Genomic DNA, 27,665 nt, shown 5'->3' with positions numbered 1-27,665 from the left:
ACCTATTATGAGGTAGAACGTGGTACGAGAAAGCACTTAGGTGCCATCCAAAATCAAGCACCGCCCTCCCCACCGCCTACCCCCCCCCACTCTTCTCACTTACACTAAACTTACAGCTAGCTAGAGGATGCTGCCGAGAGAAAAAAAAGGCAATTTAAGTGAAATGGAGTATCCTAAAGTGATTCTTTTATTTCCCAGTTTAAAGGGCATTCCTTCAGCAGTCTCAGAAAGATAGGAGAGGGATTCCAATCTAAGTACTGATCATCTTGGGAAAACATGATGGTTCCCACTCTTTTTTCGTAATGGTCTCTCGTCATTCCAGGACCACCCCCCCCATGAAAATTTAGCATCATAGTTCAGAATAATAAATTGCATTCGAAATCTGAATACAAATAGTTTGCAGAGCCTTTCCCCTTTCTTTCAGCCCTCCAAATGCTCGGCCGCTCTTTATTTGTGTAGCTTCCAGTTTGTAAGGACAGACACAATCAGAGGCCAATCAATGGCTGTCAGAACTGAATCTATGCAATTTTAATTTGTTTTAAAAAAAATAGTTGTTTGTTGCTAACCTCGGTGGGGGGGGGGAGACTGTGTATCTGAGAGAAAACGAAATCTTGGAGAGTTCTCCCTGGGAAATGGTGTTACATGTGAGCCGAAAATCCAGGCAAGAAAGGCTAATTGAATGGAAAGAGAGAATTAGGTTAAAAAATAGAGTACAATCTAATATCACATTTTCACTAGTGTAACTTGAAATGAAGGTGTCTTCGAGTCGCCAGTGATGCCAGAGCGTTTAGATGTTGGCCACAGATGGGAACACCTATTGAAATGTGTCTGAAGAAGATTAATAGGGCTTGTCACTGTTGGGAAAGCACTGCTTGGCTGTAACTTTCCACCAGCCCAAGATGAATTACCGATGAATGCTCACTTATCAACCCCATCGCTATCGTTCGACACTAAATCAAATTGAGAAGTTATCTGTGATCAGAAAATTTCTTTTTAAAATAGACATCTACCTTTAGGCCCAAACTCCTTAATAATCCCACTCACAAAACAATCCCCAGCTCTAGAAGCTTCTTCGGCGTAAGCCGAATTATAGCTCAATAATGAATATATTTTTAAAGTTCACACGCAAACGGACAGCTGGTCAGACTGCGAAGTTTGACAGTATTTTAATGAGTATGAAGGCTTCTTGGAAGTCACCGTTTAATATTTCAGCAAATGCATTCATTTTTTTCCTTTTAGATCCACTATTTCCTTAACGGAAAAGCAAAAAGAGAGTGGATTCGCTCGCCTAACTTTGGGACCTCACAGTTATATAATGCTCTGGTAATACAAAATTATGAGAATTTTTAGTTCAGGTAGAGAACAGAAGAACAAAGTTACATGGATGATTGAGAAAGGTACCCATGTAGGGTTTTTAATGGTTTAATGATGCTGCATGTATCTCATTTTGGGGATGTGTTGAGACCTCTGTCGGACTAGGCATTTAGTCAATGACTGAGCTAGACTCAGCACCCCCCCCCCCAGTCTCCTCTTTTTTAATTAATTAATTAATTAATTAATTAATTAACTTGACGGATTCTCAGTAGCCATAGAGCCAGTCCTGGAACTCACATTGTAGACCAGGCTGGCCTTGAACTCACAGACATCCTCCTGCCTCTGCCTCCCGAGTGCTGTGTCCTGTGTTTTTTTTTTAAAAAAAGTAGCACCTACTATGGAGCCTTGACTCGCCTGGAACTTGGAGAGCCTCTGGTCTTTGCCCCTCCAATGGCATGTTTAAGGGCCTGAACCACCATGCCCAGCCTTCATATCTCATTTTGAAGGTGATTTATTTGAGAAGCAAGACAAAGTCTTTATCTCCTTTTACTATTTATTAACCAACTCTGAGCAGCTAGTACCTTTCCAAACTTGGGTTCATTTTGTTTCAATAAAACCACCAACTGCTGTATTCTGTAGTGTCCTTCCTACTCATGGAGTCCTTTCATATGCAGGAGTGATTTGATTTCTACTGAAATTCTGTTCAGGCAGATTTTTTTTTAATTTCCATTTTGCTGATGAATAAACTGAGGCTGGGTTGTCTGAAGTCAGGGAGTCAATAGAGACATAGACAGACCTGGAAACTGTGTTCCTATATCTTGTAGTTTTCATGGGGGATTCTTTCTTATACTCTGAGTCATGACGTAAATCGAGACTAAAAGACTATGGCAATGTTGATTAGCATCTAACACATGCTAGAATGTGAACACTAACATGCTATTTAACCTCTGTTCATCTCTTCAGTAGATCAGACAACAAAACCAGGTTTCTAGGTGTTAGGGACTTGTCTAAAACACACATCGCTGGAAATTGGGGACACTCAGGAAGTTTGAATGCAAAGCCAGTGTTGATGGTAGCTTATTCTAGGTCCCAGTCTGTAATTGCAAGAAGTTTTGCTTTGCGCTGAGTGGGCCCAAGACATTGCTCTTATTTTCTGAATATGAAAAAATTTCAGATTCTGAGGCAGCGTGGAATAGTTCATGGCTCAGTTTCTTTGTATTTACTCAGTATTCATGTATCTAATTCACACTACCAGTTACCAAGTATATGGCCTCCATTCCACTGGAGATTATCACCATTTGGAGATTATCACCAAATTCCTCATGATGCTTAATACAATTCAAATGTTCTGTAGATAGTTTTACTATCTACATATAGTTACACTATATATATATATATATATAGTATAGAAAAAAATATATATAGTTTAGAAAATAAACAAGAAGCTGTAGCCATTTGGTAAAGGGGCAATGTCCTTCCTTCCTTCTTTTTCTCCCTCCCTGCTTTCCTTCCCTCTCATTCCCCTCTTCCTGCTTGTCTATTTGATTTTCATGTTCAGACTGGCCTCAAATTCATGACCCTCCACTCCGGGCCTCCTGAAGATACCAGGTTTAATATGGTAAAATTACATATTGGACATCAGTTGTTTGAACTCTCTGCTAGAGTGGGCTGACTGGACTTGAGCAGGAAAGGTTGCTTAGAACATCATATAATTTAAAATTGTATGGAAAATTTTGACTGTTTTCCAGGCAGAATTAAGAAGACTCGAGGTCTGTAGAGGCATGGGAGATTGATACCACTGAGATGGAACACCTTTTCTCTTTGTCCCCAAACCGTGAATCACTGCTACTTTGACAACATGGTAATGTCCCACCATGTTCCTTGTTCAACCAGTACATTTATTTCGTCCTCTGGTTATTACTGCATTATAACTTTTTCTTTTTTGAACGGTGATGGGATTTGAGACAAGGTTTCTCTGTGTAGTCCTGGCTCTCCTGGAACTCACTTTGCAGACCAGGCTGGCCTTGAAATCACAGAGATCCTCCTGCCTCTGCCTCTGCCTCCCAAGTGCTGGGATTTTGTTTTTGTGATATGATACCTTGTGTGAGTTGTTACTGATTGTAATGTGGAAAGTTTTCTATGTCTCTATCATAATTATCTCTTGCGACACTTATAAAGCTAACCAGTTAGACAGCCAGAACTCATAATCAGTCCTACAGTAAGAATGTATTTGGTACTACACACCTGCAATCCCAGTCCTCAGAAGGTGGAAACAGAGGGATTAGTAGGTCAAGGTCATGCTCAGCTACACAGCAAGCTCCAAGCCAGCCTGGGCTACACGAGACCCTGTGTGCAAAAATAAACAAGTCAAAATAAATCTTAATTTCTTTTAGATCGCAGCAGTACTCTTCCCAATAGCTATTTATTTCAGCTCTCCTCTTTCCAGCAAGAAAAGTCTGTCTCTTAAGCCTTCCCTTTTCTTCCCATCCCAAATTGTCTTTGCTTGGTCACTGCCTGCTTTGGGAACGCCCGTCTGGGTTTAATCAGAAGTTACAAGACAAAATGTGCATTATTAAGAAATATAAATATTTTCAGAAGCAATTAAAGGGATGAAAGATTGATTCATCGTGTAGATTAGATGTAATTTGAAGCGGCTTGTTCTAATGAGAGCTACTGGGACCTAAAGTCAGGAGCTGGCTTGGCCACCAGTTAGAAATCTCAAGCATTCACGTAACCTGTAAGCGGTTCTCGTTTCTGATATGTCCAGACACTTATTTTTCTTGCCAATGTCTGGGCTAAAACTCCTTCCTTACTTTGCTTCGGGACTTATAACAGTCACCTTTGAGAAATTGTGACTAATTCTTTCTTCTCTTTAGCGTATATACAGAAGGGAGCACCTTCCATTTTACAACCCCGGAAGTTGGCTCAGCATTAACTTTCATAAGAACATTTTGGCCTGGAGGCGTCTGTATTACAATTTCTTCCTTGGCTTAATAAAAGGTATCACATTATCTACCTGGCCAATCTCTTTTGGCTTTTAAAATTGAGACATGGAAAAACCTAATCAGCCTCATTAGGATATCTGCTTTAAAACAAAACAACAAAAAAACCGCAACACACACACACACACACACACACTCACTCACTCACACACATAAAACCCACAACAATAAAAAAAAAAAAACCCCAGGCTTCCTCATTTAGCACATTACTTTGAAACATCCCAGCAGAGCTGGGTGGCCGGGACTTGAATCCAGGTACCCTAATTTGAAATCTTTGTTTGTCTGGTAGTTCTGGAGGGGGAAAAAAAGAGGGTCTCTGCCTAATATGGAGGAGGAATTTTAATACACAGAGGATCAAAACCTGATTGTTGTATTTTGTTTTTATTTTCTGTCTTTCTTCCCTTTAATCCCACCTTTTGTCCCCATGGCTGCGTGTGAGAGATGGCTTGTCTAGAGCAGCTTCACCCATCCACAGTTGGAAGTCCAAAGAGGACCGAAAACGTCTTTAAATCGACACAAGTCCAGGAGCCTGAGAGAACAAGTTTTCCTTTGTTATAGGGGATAGTATTATTTGCTGTAGGTTTTTTTTTTGATATACATTCTAAATTAGGCCTGCAAAGGCATGCTTCATCTTTAATTCATCACTCTCAGCTGAAAGAGATTAGCAATGTCTAGCACGCACCCCTCGTATGGTGCTGACCTCATCAAGTATGGCCTGAAATTAATTAGCCTCATTCATTCCAAATGGAAAGGGATAATGGAGCTGCAGCGATGACCATCACACATTGTATGCAGCATATTTAAAAGGCCTCGATTTCCAAGCCATGTAGATTAAAATTCTTTCCAGAGCTCACAACATGCCTGAGCTATCAAAGACCTAGAGCAGAGCCCCTGTCGGTTTCGTACATGTGTGGTAGGGCATGTGGCTGGTATGCTTCCTGGGTCTTTTGCCCGTGTCTGTTAGTTATGCCTGCTTTCAGCTGGTTTGCTCTCCAGAATCACACCTGGAGTACTTGACCAGCAAAAACCTGACACTCGGCCCCGTGTGAAAAGATCCAGTAGCCCTGTTAGCATGCTGAGTGCATGTTTTTGATTGCAAGACAGAAGACAAGGACGGAGGAACTGTTGCAGCTATTTTCCACCCAAATCCTTGTCGGTCTCTAATGTGGACACAGGAAAGTTCCTCAAAAAAAAAAAAAAAAAAAAGACTCAACTTTTCTATTTTGAGTTATTTTTGAAACTTTCAATGTCTTTTCCCAGTCTTTACTGTTTTGATCATATTTTAAAACATGACTGAGGATCAAGTTAGAAGACCGAATCCCTTCAATTTACCATCTTACTAAGATTAGCTTATTTTTTCCCCCCTTCTGGGGATTGACTAAGAGAGGCCAAATTTTTGAATATCAAAACTGCTTTCTTTTTGAGCCAAAAAAAATCTTGACTTGAGTTCTTTAGGATCCTCAAAGACATCGTAAAATTTATTTTTATGGATAGTAATTTGGGACTATAGGTCAGAAGAAAAAACCCGTGACTTCTTTGTTTTCAGGTTTTAATTTTTAAGCGGTAAGAAATATAGTTGGTTTCTGAGAATGGCACCAGATGCATTTTGGTGGCCGGGATCTTTATATGGTGTATGTTTCTTAAGAAAAGAATTATCCCAGAATAACTTTGTCTGGTGAAATAAAGACATAGATTTTCAGTGTAATATAACAGCAAAGTTTCCATTTAATCAAGCTTGCAGTTTTAGGGAAGTAATCTTTTCAGAGATCTTTGACGTACAAAGCTGCACATGTGTTATTTAAGATTATTTTGTCTTATGATACAACAAAAATTGGAAGTATGTTTTCCTCTTCCTATAGACAGAAGAGGTAGCCTTTCTCTCCAAGCTTGTTCTTGCTCATTGTTTATGGCAGAAGCCATCTCTTTCTAATGGCCAGTAATCACCTATGTGCAGAAGCTTATCAATCAATGGTGAACCTATCATTTGGATGCCAAAGATTTGCCTTTAGATCTTCCCAAACCTCTAGCATATGATTGGAAGAAATTACCTTAAAGTCTGGGTTTCTGCTCTCTAGAGGAATAAGAAATGAAGGACAAAGGAAGATTAATTTATACAAGTTTGATTTTACAGTCACAGTTTAGCAGAACCCGGGATGAGCACTAACATACCGAAGAGCTTCAAAGGTAGAGAGAAATAGGTAAATTGCAAATTATCATCTAGTCAACGTGAATGTCTTGACAAACAAATGCAACTGTAAATAATGAGAGGTAGTCGGCAGCAGTACTCTGAAACACGTGCTATAAAACATATTTTCCTAATAGTAAAAGTGATATTATATTGACTATTGAGACAAGCATTCTGCACACTGTAGTTTGTTTAAATAAAGCACCTCTCACATTTTACTTAAGCTATGATATTTTTTAGTCAACAGAGGTGAAGATAGTAGACATGCTCTAAACACAAGGGTTAGTGTTATGAAATGTGAGTTCATTCAAATGACAAACTCAAAGTAAGATTCAGATGAATTTACCAAATCTCAATTGGTACCCAGTAAAACCACAAATCTTTAACCTTCCAGCATTTGAAAGCGGAAAAGGGGGCCATTAAAATGTAAACAAGCTTGGGAATACCCATACCTCAACTCACTGCCTTTGGGGTAAAGCTGCAGTTCCTGTTTTGGTTCACAAGGAAACCTTGAGCCAATGATGAATAGAAGTTAGCTTAGGCTAGATGGAACTGAAAGATGTTTTTGGAATGTCTTTGTCTTAGTTTTTATTTCCTGAAGTTCATCTGGAGATGAAGAGAAGGACAGTATATGGAGAGAACTTTCGGTGATGTGTGTGGAAACAGCCAAAGGGGAAGAACAGGAGAGAAAGTTCTAGCTTTTGAGTTGGTAAATAATCTTGTCTTTTTTGTTTCTGAGATATGAGGACTGGAACCCGGGACTTTGCACACCTCAGGGGATCTTTCTGCCATCGAGAAAAACCTCCAGTCCACAGAGGAATTTTCAGCAAAGAGAACATGAATGAAAATTATCAGCTAATATCTCAAGGACACATCATGAGCCCAGGCCCTGTGCTAAGCTGTGCATTAAGGTAACTTGGTTTTTAACCTCAGATGTCAGGAAAGCGTTACTACTTCCGCTCTTCAGGTGACGATGAGAAAGCTCGGGGATGCTATACAAGCTCAAGGTCACACTGTTTATAAAAATGACCTGATCCAGCATGTCCCATTCTGTGTCTTAGTGCTTAGATCCAATATGTCTAGTGCTAGACTGCTTGTCAAGAGAAAATGTAATCATATTGTTGGAGAAATGAAAGGCTATAGACTATGCATGGGAGTGAACTTCCAATTTCTGGACAACTAAAGGCAATAGGAAGCACTGGCAGTATTTTCTGGGGGGAAAAAAACCCGAAGAGAGGAGAGTGTGTCCTGTCTCATATTCTGGTCTCTCAGGTCAGAAGGTAGGGGTTTCCCAGTCTTCCCACAAATCTCTGGTCTTCTATCTGACAATTGAATTAGATTTGGGGGGGGGGAGAAAGAAAGAGAGAGGGAGAGGGGGGATTGAGAAATAGAATGGAATTTAAAGAAAAAGTCTTGGCAAGACATCGACTTGGAATCAAAGATCAAGAGAAGAGAAAGAGCAGTCTCCTCCTAAGCAGTGATTAGCAGAGACTTTGACTACATATTCTGGAGATAGTCAACAGAAAAATGTGACGAGGGAAGTTTTGAAGAAGCAAAAAGGAAGGCGTGAGAGAAAAAGGAAAAGAAAGTAAGACAGAAAAAAGAAAAAGAAATATTAAAGACACTCTGAGATTTTGTTACTGCCTTAAAAGATACAAAGAAAGCTGTGCTTTTATTTATTTTTATATTTTTGCTTTTTCTTATTGAATTCTAAGCTAAAGATTTCCTAGCATAAAGAAAATTTCATTCCTTGTGTTGCATAGGTAGCATCATCACGAAGCTGGGCTACCAAATCTGCTATGCGAATGCTTTGTATCATATGGCAATATATGAAGAATCCTTATATCTCTTATGGCCCATAACTTTCATCTCTTTTAATGTCACACTGAATGGGCAAGGTATATGTAATTGTCTCTGCTTTGTAGAGAGCTCTGTGAGGTTCTATAGCCTGCCCTCTACGAGACAGCTTAAATCACTAAAGAGACCTTCCCAATCTTTTGCCAGAACTGCTGTCCTCACAGAACATGAGAGGCATAATTTTAGCCTGAAAATGACGTCAGAGAACAGCTGGTTTAGGCTAGCATCATGAGGGTGCACACTGGTAACAATATATTATTCTGGATTAAAGTTCTGTCTTGCTCGGAAACCTGCCTGTCGTCTTGCAGGTGGTGTTCGGTCTGCGAAACTCAGCCAAAACTGTTCATGTAGATTAAACATGCTTCCACTCGTAAGGGTGGGGGAACCAAGAGAGAGGGGATGAACATAAGAAAATACGGTGGAACTCTGCAAAGAGGCTTCTGTGTTTCCTGGGTATCTACCTTGCTGTTTCCAGGGACCTTAGAGTTGAGGAGCAGACTGAATTAACACTCCAAACTGTTCTCTGTCAATTGAGAAAAGTTCCAGATTTTTTTTCAAAAAAGCATGCAAAGCTTCTATCTGGAAAGGGGTGACAGCATTTGGGACCAATTACCTAGATTAGGAGGTCACAGAAATCTGTTTACACTTTGGAGCCCAGGGCCCTCTGGCTCTGGTCCACGAGCTGGAAAGTGGAAACGGCAGGAACTCCAGACGGGACATTGTCTTTCCTCTTGGCCTCTGTGTCCGACCAGAGAAAAGCAGGTAGAAAGAGCCCTCTTGTCCCTTGCCTGAGACATCCAGCAAGTAGGTCCCAGACTATTGCCTTCCAGGTAAAGGAGTTGACATAGAGGTGCCCTGCAGTGATGACTTGGGGTTCATCACTCAGCGCAGTGAGTATTGTGTTAGGGTGTGGATTTTCGGCTTGATGCTCCTCCAAACTGATTGTGGCAAAAGAAATTAGGTGTAGTAGTCTCCTGCCATCTTTTGCTTAATTACTACAACACTTTGCTTTAACTTTGTGTTTGAATACGTTACAGGTTAGTCAGTGATCAAGGGTAGATAGTAATATTATCACCATGAAGACTATGCCAAAGAGAGTGTGCCTAGAAAGAAATGGTAGCAAATTGGAGATATTGTTATTATTATTATTATTATTATTATTGAGACAAAGTCTCATTATGTGGCACTGGCTGGTCTGGAAATTGCTGTGCAGACCAGGTAGACTTTGACCTCACAGAGATCTGACTGCCTTTGCCTCCCAAGTGCTCAGAGCATGATCACCCCTATGCTTAGCAAATATAGGTATCTTGACCAAAATAGAATCTTCTAGAACATTTGGTCTAAACTTGTCAGAGGACAAAACGTACTTGTTTTTCAGAACTTTGGTGGTTTCAAAATCGTTTGAAGTTACTTATCTTTCCTTGACATAATCCTGAGGCTAGTGGCTTGCCCTTGCCTGTTGAAATGTCCACAGAGGTGAAAAAGCATGAAGAATGAGGGGTACCCATCCCACAAGAGCCAGCCTGCCAACTGTATCAGGGCTGAGGAGACAGGCACAGTTTCACCTGTGATCAGAATGCCTGTGTGCATCGTTTAAGCCAGACCACACTAAAGCCTACTGGTAGGCTGGTAAATTGGAAATAACCACAGGTAGGGGCTGGGCTATTTTTTCTTAAGTTTTTTTTTCTCTCTCTCTCTAAAAGCCAGCAACTTTTCTAATATCTTAAACATTTATTTTGTGTTCCAGGCATGGTGGCACATAGCTTCAATCCCAGCGTTTGGGGTGCAGAGGCAGGCACATCTCAGTGATTTCACAGCCTGTCTCGTCTACCCAGCATGTTCCAGGCTAGCCATTGTTACATAGTGTGACTCTGTCTCAAATATTGTGAGTGTGTGTGGGGGGGGGGGGGGAGGAGAGAGAGAGAGAGAGAGAGAGAGAGAGAGAGAGAGAGAGAGAGAGAGAGAGAAAAGAGAATGGGAAAACTTTTGGAATAGATTCTCATTTTCTACCTCATTGATTCAGGGTCTCTCTTGTTTCTGTACTACACGGTCTACAGCTGGCTAGATGTTTGGGTGATTCTTCTGCCCATCTCCCTGTAAGAGTGCACCCACCTTTTTTACATGTGAATTAGTCAAGCGTGCTATCTGCTGAGCCACCTCCCCAGCCCTCTGAAATCCTTTAGAAGGACTTAGACGAGGACCTGGAGGGATGGCTTATAGCAAGCAAGGGAGCTTTTTGCTCAGCGAGGGAACCCAGCACCCGTGTGGGATAGTAGCTCACAACTACCTGAAAATCCAGCTCCAGGAGCGGCTTCCAAAGCCTTTGCCCTCTGCAGGCACCTGCACACAGGTGCACATATCCTCGCGCAGAATCACATGCACATACATAATTAAATATAATAAAAATAAATCCCGATATAAAGGACTTAGATTGACCCTGCGGTGTGGACTCTTGGAGGCATTCTGGTCCCATCATCCAGTGACACTGAAGGCAATTAAGAGACAGCATCTCTCCACCCCTTTCCCTTTTAACACGCAACTGGCTACAAGACCCCATCTTCTTCTGTGTTGAATTTCCCTGATCCTGGCTTATCTCAACAATTTACCATTTTCGACAATGTCAGAGCCTCTGACAGTCACAATTAGCTCCCAAATTAACTTAGAAATGATAGTAAGCACTCAGCTAAATGATAGGGTGGTCACTGGGGACCAGACCAATTTCCTAGAATAAGGTTAGGACCAAGTTGCTGTGGAGCGATGCTTTAGGTGGATCCTGCCGATGTGCCTGTTCTGATGGCAGCAGGGATTCCGTGTGACACTAGAGATAACATCTATAGCTCCACATGGTTAGTTGGCATGCTGATATTCCCTTACCTGCAGGACAGACAATCTTGAAATAATGTTTTTGTTTGAATTTAAGGTTCTATAACAGAATGAAGAAGGTGCAGACACTTACCCGTGGACTGAGGCTTGGAGGACATTGTTCAGGTTCCTGCTGAAGCCAGAGTTCTGGAGGTAGACGGCTGGTCAAGGAAAAGAAGGTAGATTTTGTGAATTACAGATTCCAGGCAGGTGACATACATGCATGAAGGCCTGGACCACGGCCACTAGGGAGACAGAAGGGAAGGTTTCCTGTCCTACAGGCCCCATTCTTACAATAGCTTGGGTTTTGAAGACTTTGATTGTGTATGGGAGCAGAAGTCACACCGGGTTGGATTCTATCCTCAGAGCCCTCAGAGTTGCTTTTCCCTAGGAGAAAATTTCCAGTATTTAAGGATAACGGACACGCCCCTCACCCCACTACTTTTGTTTCACTGGGTCCACTCCCTAACTCCCCTAGAGCTAGACCTACGGCTTCCCTGAGTTTGCCTGAATTGCCAGAGTACCTTAAGAGGGCTCGTGAAACAAAGAAAATACTCAGAACTTCCGTGACTGTCACAGACAGTGTCCCGTTACTGACTTTAAACAGAGCCTCTCATGGGGAAGAACCCCCACATCCTGGAGTCAGATGCCAATCAACTTGGGCATGTACAGGGGATTTAATGCTTTTAAGAATGTTTCATGTTTATCCCCATTAAATTTCGGTTTGCTTTGGCCTTTTGAGAGCTTCTAGAATCTATCACTCTCATCTTTTGCTGCTTTGCAGACTAACACTAATTTTCCCCCATAGTTTTGCTCAATTACTGAACTAAATTTGGAGCCTATCAGGGTTTCTGGCATTTTCAGTGCTTTTATGGTTAAAAAAAAATAAGTACACATTGATTCTGTTGGCTCTTACGTGGTGCTTAACAGAATATTTTCCAAAGTGAGATTTGCTTGGATCTAAATCCTGGGCTTGCCAATACACCATGCGTGTGAGCATCTTAATTTATGCGTGACTCAGTTTCTTCATTTGTAAAATGGAAATACTCGTAGAAGTAGTGTCTACAGTTATTTTAATAATCAAATGAATTAACACATGTGAAGCACGTACAGTAGTACCTGGGACATAATGTGTATTATTTATTATAAAGGTAAGATAAATTGAGACTGGATCCTAAGAGTGAGGTCACCATCTTGTTTACAGCTATCTTCTGAAAGCTGAAGAAATGTATTCGCTGTCAATATGCTGAGCTTTTGAACAAATAATTTCCATAATGACAGCAGCAGGTAATCTACTCAGCTCAGTAGTTTCCAATGCTAACAGATATTCAATGTGTTAATAAACAAACAAATCAACCAATCAACCAACAAACCAACCAACCAATCAATCAATCTTGGGCCAGAGAGACAACTCAGCAAGTAATGGTGTTTACTGCCAGCTCAGCTTGGGACAAACACAGTGCAAGGAGAGAACAGACTCCCGTGGTTATTTTGGACCTTCACATGTGCACTATGGCTCATGTGCACGGACAGACACACACGCACACACACATGCATATACACGAAAGAAAATTTTAAAAAAAGTAATAAGAAAGACTTAATCAGATCCATGGAAACAACAGTGTATATATTGAATATTGGGCCACCTCCAAGGTAATCTTTTTTCCCTGTGAGATAGCACCAGTAGGGCCTGTACCAGCTAGACAAGTGCTCTACCGTTGAGCTATGTTCCCAGCCCCAAACCGAGGATCTTCACCAAGGCTAAAATATTGTGTTTCTGTTCGGCTAACGAAACCAGAAAAGTTCTGCTTGCAAGTCCAGTGTGAATTCAGAGAAGGAGAAACGCAATCCGCTCAGGCTGTGCCTGTAGCCGGCTGAGCAAAAATGCTAGGTATTTTTAACATGAAAAAGACCTGAACGAGAACGCTAGTCTTTTGTAGATCTTCATTTTGCTTAAATGTTGTACATTTCTAGGCCATAGGAAGACTCACTTTAAAAAAAAAAAAAATTCTCGGAAGAAAACTGTTCAAAGTGCCATCTACCACGTGGGCGGCTCTGCTCTGTCCTCTCCATAAACACCACTAGGGAAGCGGCGACACTGGGAGTTCCTGAGTAAGTCCATGGCAGTACAATGCTCCCCTTGCGTCACAACTGCAAGCTAAATCAAGCTCTCCTCAGGTTAGACATTTCTGTCTGGGGAGACAGCTTTCCCAGGCAGATCTCGTTGAACTCCCGTCCTTGCTAATTTAGACAGGTTGGGTATTTCTCTATCAATACAGTGGAGTTCAAGAATGAGACGCCCCTGTATGTGTTTAGTAGCCCCCCCCCCCCCCCACCATGCTCTCACCTGCTGCGCGGACTAGGAGGAGCTTTGCTGTGGAAGCCGAGGCCACAGGTAACACGATACACAGTTGTTGTGTGTGGAATGCTAATGCTTTTGACGGCAACCACCTGAAAGGGGTGTAGCAAGTCATTGGAAATTTGTACACAGACTGCCCTATCCATTACACTCGCCCATATCATACCCGTAATCTCCGAGGGCAGAGATGCTATTACACCCGGCAGGCCAAGATCTTCGGAGCTTACGCACACCCAGCTCCCACCGACTGCGCCGTGGAGGGGCTGCAGGGGGAGTTTTTGGCAGCCTGCATTCAGTCCAGTTCAGTCGCGACCACAGCAGGCCCCGCTACACAGAGAGACCTGGCGGCGTGTTAAAAAGGCTGAAGGAGAACAAAAAAGCTGCCAGGTTTCACAAACAACTGTCTCCCTGGAGCGTTGAGAACCATAGTTGGATACTCACCACTCTCTTTACCCTTGTCCCGCCACCTGTGGACCCCAGGCCTTGACAGGAAGTTGCTGAAACAGTCACATTTTTAAAAAACAAAAAAAAAACAAAAAAAAAAACCAAAAAACCGCTGAGTTCTTGACTCTAAAAAAGACAATGTGTTAATTTTTTAAAAAAAATGAAATGAATAATCCAACATAGAACCATAGGCATTTTGCGTAGCTTCCTGTAGGAAAGTACTGCTTTATCATTGCTAAGGGAAACCGGCAGAAGCAACTCCTGGTGAGCTCTCTTCACAGATGCACAGATGTTTCTTTCTTTCTTTTTTTTTCTCCTGTGGGTCAGGTTTATTTTTTTTTAAATAAACAGATTTTAAAACAATCACACATTGATTTTCACAAAGTGGCTAAAGCGGAACATTTGCCTCAGTTGTCACAGGTAATCAATAGAGCTGTGCTTTAGTACCCGGGACCTCATCACTGATAGAAAGCATCTGGACTCGTAGACCACACTCCGCCGGCAATTCAAACTATTTTCAAGAGGCTGCGGAGATGCCTCAGAGGTTAGAGAACCTGCGGCTCTTGCAGAGGACCCAGGTTTGGTTCCCAGCACCCACGGGCAGCTCACAACCGTATTTTACTCCAGGGGTTCCGATGCCCTTTCGTGACCTCCATGGGAACTGCACATAGTACATAGTACATATACATTTATCCCACACATGTACAAATAGAATAGAAATAAATCTTTAAAGCACTACCTCAAAATGAAAAGAGTTATCAAATACGCTATTATATTTTGGTATTAGATATACAAATAAGAAGCGCATATACTTTATCACAGTTGTCTGAAATTTTGACAAAGGTGCTTTACATTTCTAAATGTTAAAGATGTTATGCGTTTGCCTAAAACAAAAGTCATATGGGTTTTACTTTGCATGTTGAAAATACCGTTCCGAGAAGGGCCCATAAAGTTCAATGGAATCCTACAGGGCTCTGTGAGACTCGGAAGGTTAAGCTTCTCCACTTAGAATATACAGTTTCCATGTACACATTCATAGACTATTTTATTTCATGGCCCCCACCAGTGGTTGATTTAGGATGCTGGTTCTACAGGTAACGGTATGTCTAAACAGACTGGGGGTGGTTACTGGAGCCGTTGACAACATAATTGGTTACACCGTTCGTCCTTTAGCTGGTTGGTTGACAGCTATGCAGACATGCATTTCTTTTAATGACGAAAGTAATCACTCAAATTAGTGTGCTTGCAGAGGGCACTTTCAGTGTGTGTGTGTGTGTGTGTGTGTGTGTGTGTGTGTGTGAGAGAGAGAGAGAGAGAGAGAGAGAGAGAGAGATTGGTGATCGTGATGTGGCCCTTTCTATTTGTATAATAAAGTCAGCAGGAATAGAAGCCATGGGCCAGTATGATGGTTCAGCAAGTAAAGGCGCCAAACATAATGACAGGATTCCAATCCCCAGGATCCCCAACATGAAAACAGAGAGTTGAGTTCTGCACATTGTCTTTTAGCCTGCCCGTGCCCGTGTTTAACATGAGTGCCCCTCACAACCACACTCACAAGCTAAATAAATAAAATAAGTAAAACGTGCTTAATATTTTTTAAAAAAGAAAAAGCAGGTCTACTATGACCAGAAATTCAGGAGATCAAACTCTAAATGAGAGGTAAAGTGGATGAACACACATCCTAGGCTAAGACTACCCGTGCAATGCTCACGACGCCAAGTTCACAAGTGATACTAAGCTTGTTAAACACATTTTATCAACCAAGCAGAAAAGATATTAAAGAAGAAATCTGTACTCCACTTCTAATCTCACATCCATACATATTTACTTAGACTCTCAAGTTCTGCCTGATTTTTTTGTGCATCTAGCCTAAGAAAAATCCTTGAGAAAAGCAAGTTACCCCCCGTTTTTTGTTCATATTTTGCCCCAATTTTTGGGGTCCCTTCATTCTCCCTGGCTTGCCATATCATGGGAGTGTACTCGCTGCAGCAAATTGATTTAGGACATCAAGTATTTTCTTAAAAATTAAATTCTCCCTGAAAGCGTAGCAGGACCAGCAGCATCCAAAAAGCATGATGGGAAAAATGCCAAAGGTTGAGCTAAAATAAAAAGGCCGAGTGCTTTATGTCAGGGAGGAGGGGAAAGGGATCGGACAAGAGAAAGGAAAGAAAAAGCGGGACAGCAGGGGAAGCATGACGGAGAGGAGGGACCAAAATTAGAACAAGAGACACTGTTTATTAATAACCTTACTGACCCACAGGCCCCTGACACGAAATACATTAAGGATTCTTGGGACACTCTGGCCTGTCACTCACAGGAGGAGCCAATAAAATAGTGCTGGAGACTGCAAACATTCTGATAAGAGATGAGGAAGGACAAGGTAATCAGAGTAAGGAGTGGCACAGAGTCATTTAAACACCTTGTGGTCCACGGTCCCCTTTCTTCCTTTCCAGCACCCTATCCAGGACATTACCTACTACTGATAACTGCAGACAAGCCAGGAGAAGAAAGTACTGTACTCTGGGTTGCTCAAAGAATATACATTTAGGGAAGAATATTTAGAAATGATAGACACCGGTCACCTCTGATTCTGCCTCTTTAGTGTAGATATTGCTAACATGTTGGTATATACAGCCTGACCTTTTCCATCTCTTTTTTCTTTCTTTTTATTTTTTCTTAAGACAAGGTCTCCTGTAAGCCAGGATGGTCTTGAACTCACTATTAGCCGCGAGTGACCTTGAACTTCCAGATCCTCCAACCTCCACTTCCCAAATGCTAAAGTATAGGTGTGTATCACCAACATCTAGTTTCCTTTTTATAAAAGTAAATTTGAATGTTTTTTAAAACGTAAGACCATTAAGGCTCTACTACATAGTCCACTGATCTATAAATGCTTTTTCTTTTCGTATGCTGTAATAAATATTTGCCCATATTGTTAAAACAATTTTAAACATGTTTTATGCTGCTATTATAGCTTTACAGATAGGTCCTGGAATTCTCTGGGCATATATCATTTCACTGTGGTGATGGGACTGGATTTGGGTGGGAGCTTATGGATGTTAGTAAAATCTCGTGTCTCCAGTTTTTTTTCTGGATACATCGCTGCAAGTGAGACTTTTGGGTGAAAATTTATCTTCCTTCCTTCCTTCCTTCCTTCCTTCCTTCCTTCCTTCCTTCCTTCCTTCCTTCCTCCCTCCCTCCCTCCCTCCCTCCCTCTCTCCCTCTCTCCTTTCCTGCCTCCCTGCCTCCTTCCCTCTCTTCCTTCCTTCCTTAATATTTGCAGAATTGCCCTCTGAAGTCACATGCCTTCTTATCATTTCACAGTTGCAGAGAGGCAGAATTCTCCAGGTAGTGGTGGTAGTGGAGGCTAACCTTGAACTTTCAGCACCTCTCCTAGTCAGCCTTGCCTTGCTGGAGTTACAGTCAGGGACTGCCACACCCAGCATTCTTTATATTTCTTGGTTATCTGCCTTGTTTTATATGCATGTAGTGATTTCCATGCTCTAAAGCATTTTTATTTACTTAACTTTTGCCTGTCAGCTCTATGGAGTGATTTACTGATTTTAAACTACACATTTTAAAAGATGCAATATTGTGTTTATTATTAATAGCTGACATTAATATGTAATCTCAGTGCTCAGAAGGCTGAGGTAGGAAGATTGCTCAGGGTTCAAGGTCAGCCTGGCAGACAGTCAGCTCCAGGTCTCAAAAAAACAGCCAATTGATCATTTCAACCATGCAATCTTAAATTTATTAACCCCTCAGTATCCAATATTAGGGACACTCTGTTCTGTCTAAGGTTTTTAGCTGTTGACACATCTATGTGCATTTGTGAATGCAGATGTCAACTGTCCTTCTCTCTTGCTTGCTGTTGGGGCTGACCAGGCTCTGTGTGTCGCAGGGTGAGGTCATGCGGACCTGCTTTTTCTTCTAGTGCTTTTATAATGGGACCCCCTCTTTCTTTTCTTTTTTTTTTCTTTTTCTTCTTCTTCTTTTTTTTAACATTGGAGATGATTTAAGTCCTTAAGTTCTCTGGAGTCTGTTTTGGTCCTTGCAAGTAAGAATTCACTTAATAAAACTACTTCTTTATTCTGATCTAAGAGCTTTATGCTAGTGACCTTCTTTCTGTGTCTCTGTATTTTATTTCTTTATCATTTCTTCTTCACTTTGCCCTAATCTCCCCGTTTTCATCATTTTAAGTATCTTCCCTATCTGGTAAGCTTTCCCTCAATGAGCAGTTACTCGTACATCTCACTGAGTTCTCCAGGTGATGGTGGTGCACTTCTTTAATCCCAGCACTTAGGAGGCAGAGGCAGGTGGATTTCTTGAGTTCGAGGCCAACCTGGTCTACAGAGCAGATTCCAAGATAGCCAGGGCTACACAGAGAAACCCTGTCTCAAAAAAAAAAATAAACCAAAAACCAAAACCAAACAAACAAAAAAGACATTGCTAAATTCAAAACACGAGAGGATACATTTGTATTAATTAATGTTGGGAATCTAAGGCTTCTAATTTTGACTTACCTCATTCTTTCTCATTTATCTTTTTATATGACCTTCTTTACATTTGGAGTCTTCTTCTTCTTCTTCTTCTTCTTCTTCTTCTTCTTCTTCTTCTTCTTCTTCTTCTTCTTCTTCTTCTCCTTCTCCTTCTCCTTCTCCTTCTCCTTCTCCTCTTTCTCCTCCTCCTCCTCCTTCTTCTTCTTTTTCCTCTTCCTCTTCTTTTTCTCTTCTTCCTCTTCCTCTCACTCTCCTTATCTTTCTACTTCTTCCTCTTCCACTCTCTCTCCCTCTCCTTCCTCTTCCTCTTCTTCTATAGTCTCACATTCAGTACTTTTCTGCATGTAATTTTTCTATGATTTTTTTACTGTTTTCTAGAAAAAGTTATTTGTTTATACATTTTTTTCTGGCATATTTGCAATTTGACTGGTTCCTTCCTCAAATAATTAGCTAATTTTGGTTCTTTTTGAGCTATCTAGACAGATGATATCACCACTCACAGACAACAATTTTTCTGTGCCTCAGACTGCCTGAAAATGTAATTTCTGTAATTTCTATAGTTTTTTCTGTTTTAATTTAAGGCAAGAACCTCCATGTTATTTAAAGTATTACTCATTGGAAGTGTCTCTAAGATTTTGCTAGCAAGAATGAAGACCCCAACACATCATGCTTTTGGTCAGTTCTAGTGTTTGGATCCCCTCCTGGCCTCCATTTAACTGTAAATCTCCCTTCCTTTGCCTTCTGTCTGTTGGCTGTCACATCAGATGCCTCCTGGGCCATCTTTCCAAATATTGAATAAGTGTGACCCTTTTTTATGCTCGAACATTCTCTGTGTATGCAGACACCCCCTGCACACATCATTGGTTCTTCTTTTCATGCCCAACTCCCCATTGTTCCCTGGCAGCAGAGCACTCCTTTAGTTCTCAGACAGCGAAGATCTGAGCTGCCCTTGTTTTATTTTATGTGAAACCACCAGGCTATTTTCTGCCAACTGAAAAAAGTTAGTGTCTTGCATAAGATTTTATAGTTTTCACATTTTTTTAAGGAAATGCTAAACTATTTTCTCACATAGAAATTATCATTTCATTTGAATTTGCTGACTTTTTGCCAGCGGGAAGTAAAAATAACGCCGAGTTCTGCATATGCCATGCGAAAAGAATTGGTTCCCTGGGCTTAGACTGGTTGAAACAATAAGTGAGAAGACACTGAGGGAGAAAACTGAAAGCCTCCTACACCAACCATCTCTGATGAAGTTTGGGGGTACCTATGTTGAAGCAGACTGGCAGATGCCTCTGGAGTAGGCGAGGGCTGATGATGGTGGGGCCTTCAGCCTGTCATGGTGTCACCCTCTGCCTGCATGTCTTCACCTACAAATTGTGAGATAATGCAAGAATTAGCGACCACTCGCATTAAGCGTTTAGTTTGACACATGTCACCCCGCACACACTTAGTGTAGTTACTTTTGCGACTCTCAGATTGGAAGGCCGTACGTGGATACTAAGTAAGAAAACAAATGGAAAATGACCCTTCTCCCCCTAGAGCCAGCCCCACATATATCCTCAAGAATTTTAGGACTTAGGCAACAGAAGGAGATGTAGTGCGGATGGACTCAAACTTCTGCCCAGCACAGGGGGATCTGTTTTCCTTCCCCTCTTCTGCCTATCGGTTTTGCTTGGACCTGACTTGTTGTCTGTCGCACACTGTTGGGGCAAGCTTTCTGTGTGCGGAGACCCTGCTTTTCTCGGGAAATGTTGTATATTAAATCACTGTGCCCATGTGCCTGTCGTTTAAGAAACTTGTCAAGACTCCTTAATCTCGCCAATTTGCTAGCCCAGGAAAACATCCCTATTACTACGAAGCTTGGATATTAAAGAGAAAGGATACTAATAACTCTCTTCTATCTTTCCCTACACAGATTGAAATCTGTATACTTTTTAAAACATGGCAGGAGGTAACCACATTATTATTGCTTAAAATCAATTATCCTTTACTCATATGTATTTTACCTTGTTTATTTTATCTGTCCTCCTTTCCCAGAGGGGTAGACTGGAGGCCCCCATTTGGTTTTTATTAGTGTAATCAGTTAATAGCTGTTGTATAATGCTTTACTTATTGTGTTAATTTTCTGTAGTTATGTCCAGAGGCAGCTTCCTGGAAGACCACATTAAAATAAAAAAAAAAACACTCCCCATCCCCACCAAAAGCCCAACCTCTTCTTTAATGGGTTTGGTTACCACTCAGAGCTTCAGCTCAGATTATTGAACACCATTGGTCTACGAGGGTATTGAAAATACAGATAGTCTGTAGCCAATATTCTAAGTATATATCTGTGGTAAACCTGAACGTCCTAGACACATGACAGAGCTCAAATGCAAACCCTAATGGCTGCAGTGACATCAGTGCATCACATCAGCTCCTTGAGGTCACTCAATTACATGCACATGTGTCACATTTCTGGAGCCCAGGACACCAGTGTCCACTGCGGTTAGAAGGTTTCATGGGAAGGTACCCTGCGTGTGATTTGGTATTTCCAGGGCTAGTCCTCAAATGTAAACGTAGCATCAAAGAAGACCACGGTGACAATGAACTTGTCTGAAGGCTAGCGCAGGAAATATTTGTCCTGTCAGCAGTAGGTCGGGCGGCCCTCCCATCACTTGAATTCTGAATTAAATAAATCATCTCTGAGGTTAATGCCACGGGTTCTAGGTCTACCTGATGTGGGAGCTAGTTGGGCTGACTCTCCGGATGACACGGAGCACAAATGAGTACGTCCGACTGTGTTTGCTCTGCAGAATGGTCCGTGGGAATGAACCCTTGGCAGGTGATGAGATCTATATCAGATGCTACTTGCTCACTGTTCAGTCCCTGGAGATGGTTAGGCATTCACACAAAATAAGCTTTCATTAAGTCTTCAAAGTGGTCGAGCAGTCTTTATGTGACCTGCTGGGTTCTAAAACTGTTCCATGCTTTATTTGTATTTTAGAACGTTTGTGCACACATCATGAGCTGCTTTGGGGTTGGGACTCAAGTCTAAAGGGGAGCTTCGTTTTCTGTACACGTTGCAATAAATATTTACTGCAGCTGCATTTTGTTTGTGGCTTGTCACATGAAATTAAGCGTAGGATTGTCCACTTGTGGCATCACGCCAGTGCTCAGAAAGGACTGAGCTTTGGAGCAGTTGCAGACTTCAGATGTTGAGTTACAACGATCGAACATGAAGTAAATCTGTGTTGAAGAGAAAGCCGAAGTAAAGTTCTAATGTAAAAACCGTGCTGATTACAAATTTGTTAACTTGACACAAGCGAGGGTCAATGTGTGAAGAATGAACTTCAATTGGAAAAACGCTTCCATCATATGGGCTTTGTAGACAAGTCTGTAGAGCGTTTTCTTGATTAATGATTGATGTGAGACGGCCCAGCTCAACTGTCAGCAGTGGCACCTCTAGGCACATGGTCCTGGGCTGTATATAAATGGAAGTTGAGGGGCTGGAGAGGTGGTCTATCAGTTTAGGGAATTGTGGCTCTTGCAGAAGACCCAGGTTCAACTTCTGTCACTCATATGGTGCCTCAGTCATCTGTAACTCCAGTCCCAGGGCAATCAGTGCACTCTACTGACCTTTGGAGATACCAACCACATACATGGTGTCCGTACATACCTGCAGGTAAAGCAGCAAGTCAGTAAACAGTACTCCTCAATGACCTCTGCTTCAGTTCTTGCCTCTAGTTCCGCCCTGAGTTCCTGTTTAGATTTCTCTCAGTGATGGGTTGTGACTAGGACATGAGAAACAAGTAAAAGTTTTCATTCCCAAGTTGCTTTTGGTCATGGTGTTTTATCACAGCACTAGAAAGCAAACCAAGATAAGTAATGGCTACAAGAGCAAAAGAGGGACCAGGGTACCGCAAACCACAGGGAAGAGCTGTAGACCTTAGCAAGTTAGTCCTTTCTCAGTCTTTTTTTCTTCTTCTTTATTCACATGAAGGCCCTAGAGAAGATCTGCCAAAGAAACTTGCTTCTAAGGAAGCCAGTGATCTCATGAAAATGATCAGCAGTATAAATCAAGTCAACAGATTCAGAAGCTCTACAGTCTCCAGCGTCCAGAGCAGGTAGAGTACTTAACTGAGGCCTGAATGAATGTCCCTGGGGGGAAATTTTAAAGGTTGCTATGGGGATGGGTAGCAGGAAGAGGAAGGATGAGGAGATACGTGCCAAGGTGTGGTTGGAATGTTGTGTGAGAAGGGAAATGAGACCTTTGGCCATTGACTGTTGTTAAGGGAGACGGTGAATGAAAGTCTGTGCTCAAAAGTGCCCAGCAGAGCATGCCACCCAGAATGGCCGTTTCTGACTTCTGCATGTGGTGGTGATATTTGAGAGCTTTGCCTTTAGGTAATACCCTCGGAGGAGGTAAAGAAAGATTTGTAAGGGAGAAAAGGGGAGCACATATGAAATGAAATGAAAAGGAAATACTTTCAAGTATTCCAAGGAAGGATTTGAGAAACAATCCAAGTTCAACGAGAGGGATTCTTAACTGTACTATATTTTCTTTCAAGAAGCAATTTTGGATACAATACTTCAAGCGCTAAGCTACAAACTCGGTGGCTAGACCTTGACTGCATGTATTTGTGTCTTGGGGATTCTCTTCCTTCAATGGAAAATAATTATTAAAATGATTTTCCAGCTAGACCTTTAATCCCAGCACTCGGGAGGCAGAGGCCAGCAGATCTCTGTGAGTTCGAGGCCAGCCTGGTCTATCAGAGCTAGTTCCAGGACAGGCACCAAGGCTACAGAGAAATCTTGTCTCAAAAAGCATGATTTTCCAGAAAAATTAATGGGTACAGCATTGGCTGGCCAGCTATCATAAAAACTGTCGCAGCATAGAATCACTGAGATTTAGAACTAGGCTTAAAACATGGGGAGACCGAGTAATATCAGTGCCTAATTAAGAAATCTGTAGCATTGATTTGATGAAGAAAAACTATCACGGTGAGACTGGAAATTTACTTTCCATTTGTTGTTGGGGACATTAATGGAATTGTGTCCTACACAGACTTTGAAGTCACGGGACTAGTTCTCAAATTAAAATGGAGTTTCAGATCAGAGCATAGGAACAAACTAATTTACTTGAAGGGTAACAAAGGAGGTTCTTAACTATAAATAAATGTGATAGAGTGGGCGTCAATGTTAGGTGGCACTTCTTTCTAATTTTTTAAAACCTGAAATCCTTCATAATTCATAAAGATAAGAATGCCAGCCTCTTGAAGGTGAAAAATGGATTCTGTATTTTATTTTACATCCTCAATGTCTAACACCTGTTTCTTGGTGTGTAACAGATCCTTAACTGTTTTTAAATAGCAGACTAAGTATACTTTGTTAGCGTGTGTGTGTGTGTGGTGTGTGCACATGCATGTGCAGGAGAAAAGGCCCAAAGAGGACATTGGACCCATGCTCTATCTCTTGAGACAGGCTCTCTCTGAACACGGGGTTAGACTGACAGTCATCAAGTCCCATCTATTCCCTCTCTGTCCCCCACAGCACTCAGTCTACAGGTCCTCAGGCTCGGGGGAGCAAGTCTCATCCTTACTGAACTCTCGCTCCAGCTTCAAGCTGTCAGTTTTTGATGGAGTTAGAACAGAGTGTGATGTCTTGCTATGCACATCCTTCCAATAACTGGATGGTTTGGCTTGACCATTTTTGCACCAATAAGGAAGCCCTCCAGAGCCAGGCTGCATTTGGCCGATGTGAGGCTAATGCTGAGAAACGGAGAACCTTTAACTTGACATAACACTGTGGATTTCTTGTTCTGTTTGAGCGGTGCAAAGGTGTGGCCCTGTGATTCACAGATACCTGTGATGACAATTGCCCAGGACACAGGTGTAGCTGCTCTTAGCAGACATCACCTCTTCACTGGTTAACACCTTTAGGAAGAGTGAAAGGTGAGCTAGGAATAATGGTGCATGCCTGTAACCTAAGCACGAGGAAGCCTGAGGCAGGAGGATTGGAAGACTGAGGACAGCCTAGGTTAAAAGTTTGAGACTAGTCTGAGCTATACAGTGAGAATCTGTCTTAAAAAATATTTTTATTCCCAATCCTAGAAACACTAACAAACCAAGACCAACTATTAGTCCTCAATAGGCCGATTAGAGAGACAGTCAATTTAGTAGTGAAATGCAGTAAAAGCAGATTTGCTCCTTGACACACGTTGAATAACAAATTGTGTAGAGAATAACAAAGAGATGATCTCCATAACTTCATCTTTGAGGTCCTTCCTGCCATGAGGTTTAGGCTTAGCTAGAAGGCAGAAGGTGTGCATGACTGGTCCTGGAGAAGATGTGGCTTTGCCCGTGATCATCACATTGGCTCCAGGTTCTCCTATACGGTGGTCTACAAAATAGTCCAAAACCTGTGAAACCTCTTAGGGGGAGACATGCTCCTTGGCTACGTGACACTGTGTTCCTAGCCTGCATAAGATTCCTAGAGAAGTTTCAGTTATTTGGGGTGCGTTGCTCAGGAGCTTGATAACCAAAGAAGTGGCAAGGGTGTGCTTAGTTTGTCTTCATTCTAGCCCCTCCATTAGGTCACAAGTTGCATTGATGCTTGGGGTTATATTTCCTTGTTCATCGCTCCAGGCTGGCGTCAGTGTCTTACTTACCTGCCTCATCTATAGGACGACGCTGTGCTACTGTTTGAATCTGGAGTGCCCTCCAAAGGCCCGTGTTGTAGAGGGCTTGTCCTTCAGCTGATGGAGTTTTTGCAACGTCGTGGGGCAGTTAAGAGATGGAATGTACCAGAAGGACGTTAGGCCATTTAGAGGTTTGCCTTGGAAGGGGATACTCGGACCCCATACCTCTCTGTTTTGGGGGGCTGTATGTGTTTTTCCTCTGCCACACCTTCCCACCATGATGTTCTCTGGAATCAAAAGCCCAGAACAACAAGATTCCATCCTGATGAACAGAAGCCCCTGTCGCCGTACGCCAGAAGAAACCGATCTTTCTCCAGAGTTAATTTTCTCAATACTTAAAATATTCATTTGTTAAATTATTCTTTTAGAGTAGGGAAACAGCGAGTAATAGGGACCCTCAGAATTAGAAGACAGCGTCGGGTGTGTTCTGGCGATCTCAACAAGCTAAAAATCTAAACACAAGATCAAGCATCTCTTCCAGCCCAGCATAAAGAGAAAGCACGACCCTAGATGAGGAGGGAACGGAGTGTGCTCATTCCTACGAGTTCCCTGTGGCTCCAGTGGGAATTGAGCAGGCTCCGAGCACTAAATAACCCTAATGATATCAGGTAGGGGCTCACCGGGGAGCTGTTTGAGAGTTTGTCAGAGCATATTAAAATACAATACATCCCCATAATCCAAAATGGAACATCAGTCCATCTGCCCGTACATTCCTTTCTGATATTAAATTAGTCGGGTGGCTTTTCGGAATTCCATCATCTACTCAGGCCCCCTTCTTTAGTGACTAAAACTGCGGTGGGAATGGAGAGAAAATCAGAATAGTGCACACTGGTGGAAGTTCCCTAATTGAAATCATTATTGCTTCAGACACCATTGCTTTAATCAGCAGAATCATAAATCAATGCTTCTCACATGTGAAGGTTGAAAAATAAAGTGATGTTAAACAAATTGGTCCTCTTAAAAGGCATGATGCAATTGGAAACCACTGGAAATGGGTAAAGAAGTGCTTTCTGAAGGGAAACATTGCTCTCCCGTTTTATCTCCCACTTAATTAAAAAAATATATTACCTGGTCCTTTCTTAGAAATTACATATTGGAGGTCTATAATGGCTGAGCCTTTAACCCATTAAAAAAATTCACTCCCAGGAACAGTTAATATTTGACGTCTAATTGCTTTTACTTGTTGGAGAAGAAAATATGTATCTCTCCTTCCTTTCTTGATGGACTGTTTCAAAAATCGCCCTGTGAGCGATAAAGATGGTGAGGAGAAATCGATCTCAAGAAAGGCACAGAACAGATAAATATGTAAATGCATAGACATATAGATAGATACAGCTTCTCCTGCGAGAGGACCTTGGGCTTCTCTTTGCACAACTGTGGTAGGTAGGTGCTGCCATCTCTAGTTAATGGATTGGTTACAGAGGGCTAGAGAGACTGTCACTTGCACAGGGTTGCCTGGGTAGCAAATCATGGGCATCCTTTTTCCTTCCACCATGACCAAGTTCAATGCTTCCAGACATACATTTTGGTAGGTGTAAAGAGATCAATGGAACCAGGACAGAATACCATCCTGGAGCAGCTAAATTCTCACAAGCTCTTAGCCAGCCTCCTGATTCTGGGACTTTACCACGTCATCTGCAAAAACCTAATTAGGACTTACGACTTTTCTGCAAGTCCTGCATGGCGATGCACCTAAAGGAGCCACTGGATGAACTATGTTACCCATATCAACCTGGAAGAGCTTCTTATCAGAGTTGTCCGTCCATGAGCAGGAAGGCTGGGCTTCATCTAGAACAACGCCTTGCCTTGCACCAACTCTGTGTGAGCGTTCAGGCCTCGCGGTAGCAGGGCAGTGGTGGACAGAGATGAGAGAGAAACCGTTTATTTGATTTTCAGATGTCGGAAGATTTCCATTTCTGCACGCTCTAGCTTCTCTCCTTTTCCAGGCAATAAATTCAGCACCGAAGACCAAAGTGCTTTTGCTTTCTCTTCTTTCTCCCTCACCTTCCCGCAAAGCCAGGTATTAATGACGGCCCTCGAAAAGCTGCACAAAGCAACCGCTTCTCCGGATTTATCCCTTCGGAGCTCAGGTGATAGGCCTCATCGGGTTTCACCCTCTGCGGCTTGTGGTCACATAAGGGCTGTGCCTCTTACACCTCCCAGGAAAATATTTGTGTTTTAGTCTTACCAGGTTCCATTTCTCCTAGGACTGGCGCTGTTGGCTCCATCTTCACTTTGTTGGCTAACAATGGACTTACCAGGCTTTCCAGGGGAAGACTGCTCTTCTGATTGGCTAGGAGGCCGCCCTTCCCTTCTCTGACGTCATTCTGCCAGACTGCATAAGGTTAGCAACTTTAGGATGGGGCGAGATGGAAAGGGGGAAGAAGGGAGGGGGATGGAAAGAATCAAAGAAATGCGGAGAGGGGAGGGGGAGGGAGGGAAATGAGAGAAGAGGGAGGGTAGAATG

The 27,665-nt window shown here is 42.2% G+C and overlaps 1 long non-coding RNA gene across 2 annotated transcripts in view; it reads left to right on the top strand.

The window, feature by feature from the left end:
• LOC125400709 (uncharacterized) overlaps window positions 1–27,665 on the top strand; it is a 46,645-nt gene that overhangs the window by 12,594 nt on the left and 6,386 nt on the right. The window contains exons 2-7 of one of the 2 annotated variants that reach the window (XR_015736414.1): window positions 3,063–3,175; window positions 7,241–7,412; window positions 11,279–11,399; window positions 13,195–13,332; window positions 22,502–22,625; window positions 27,406–27,542. This is a non-coding gene — a long non-coding RNA (uncharacterized LOC125400709). The remainder of the gene's footprint in view (window positions 1–3,062; window positions 3,176–7,240; window positions 7,413–11,278; window positions 11,400–13,194; window positions 13,333–22,501; window positions 22,626–27,405; window positions 27,543–27,665) is intronic. The other variant, XR_007232065.3, reaches the window with a different exon arrangement.

Source organism: Myodes glareolus, chromosome 24, assembly GCF_982192425.1.
Source record: "Myodes glareolus chromosome 24, mMyoGla1.1, whole genome shotgun sequence".
In the NCBI taxonomy this organism is placed as follows: Eukaryota; Metazoa; Chordata; class Mammalia; order Rodentia; family Cricetidae; genus Myodes; species Myodes glareolus.
Note: the sequence above shows the minus strand (reverse complement) of the source record. Positions and strands in the feature narration are given on the sequence as shown.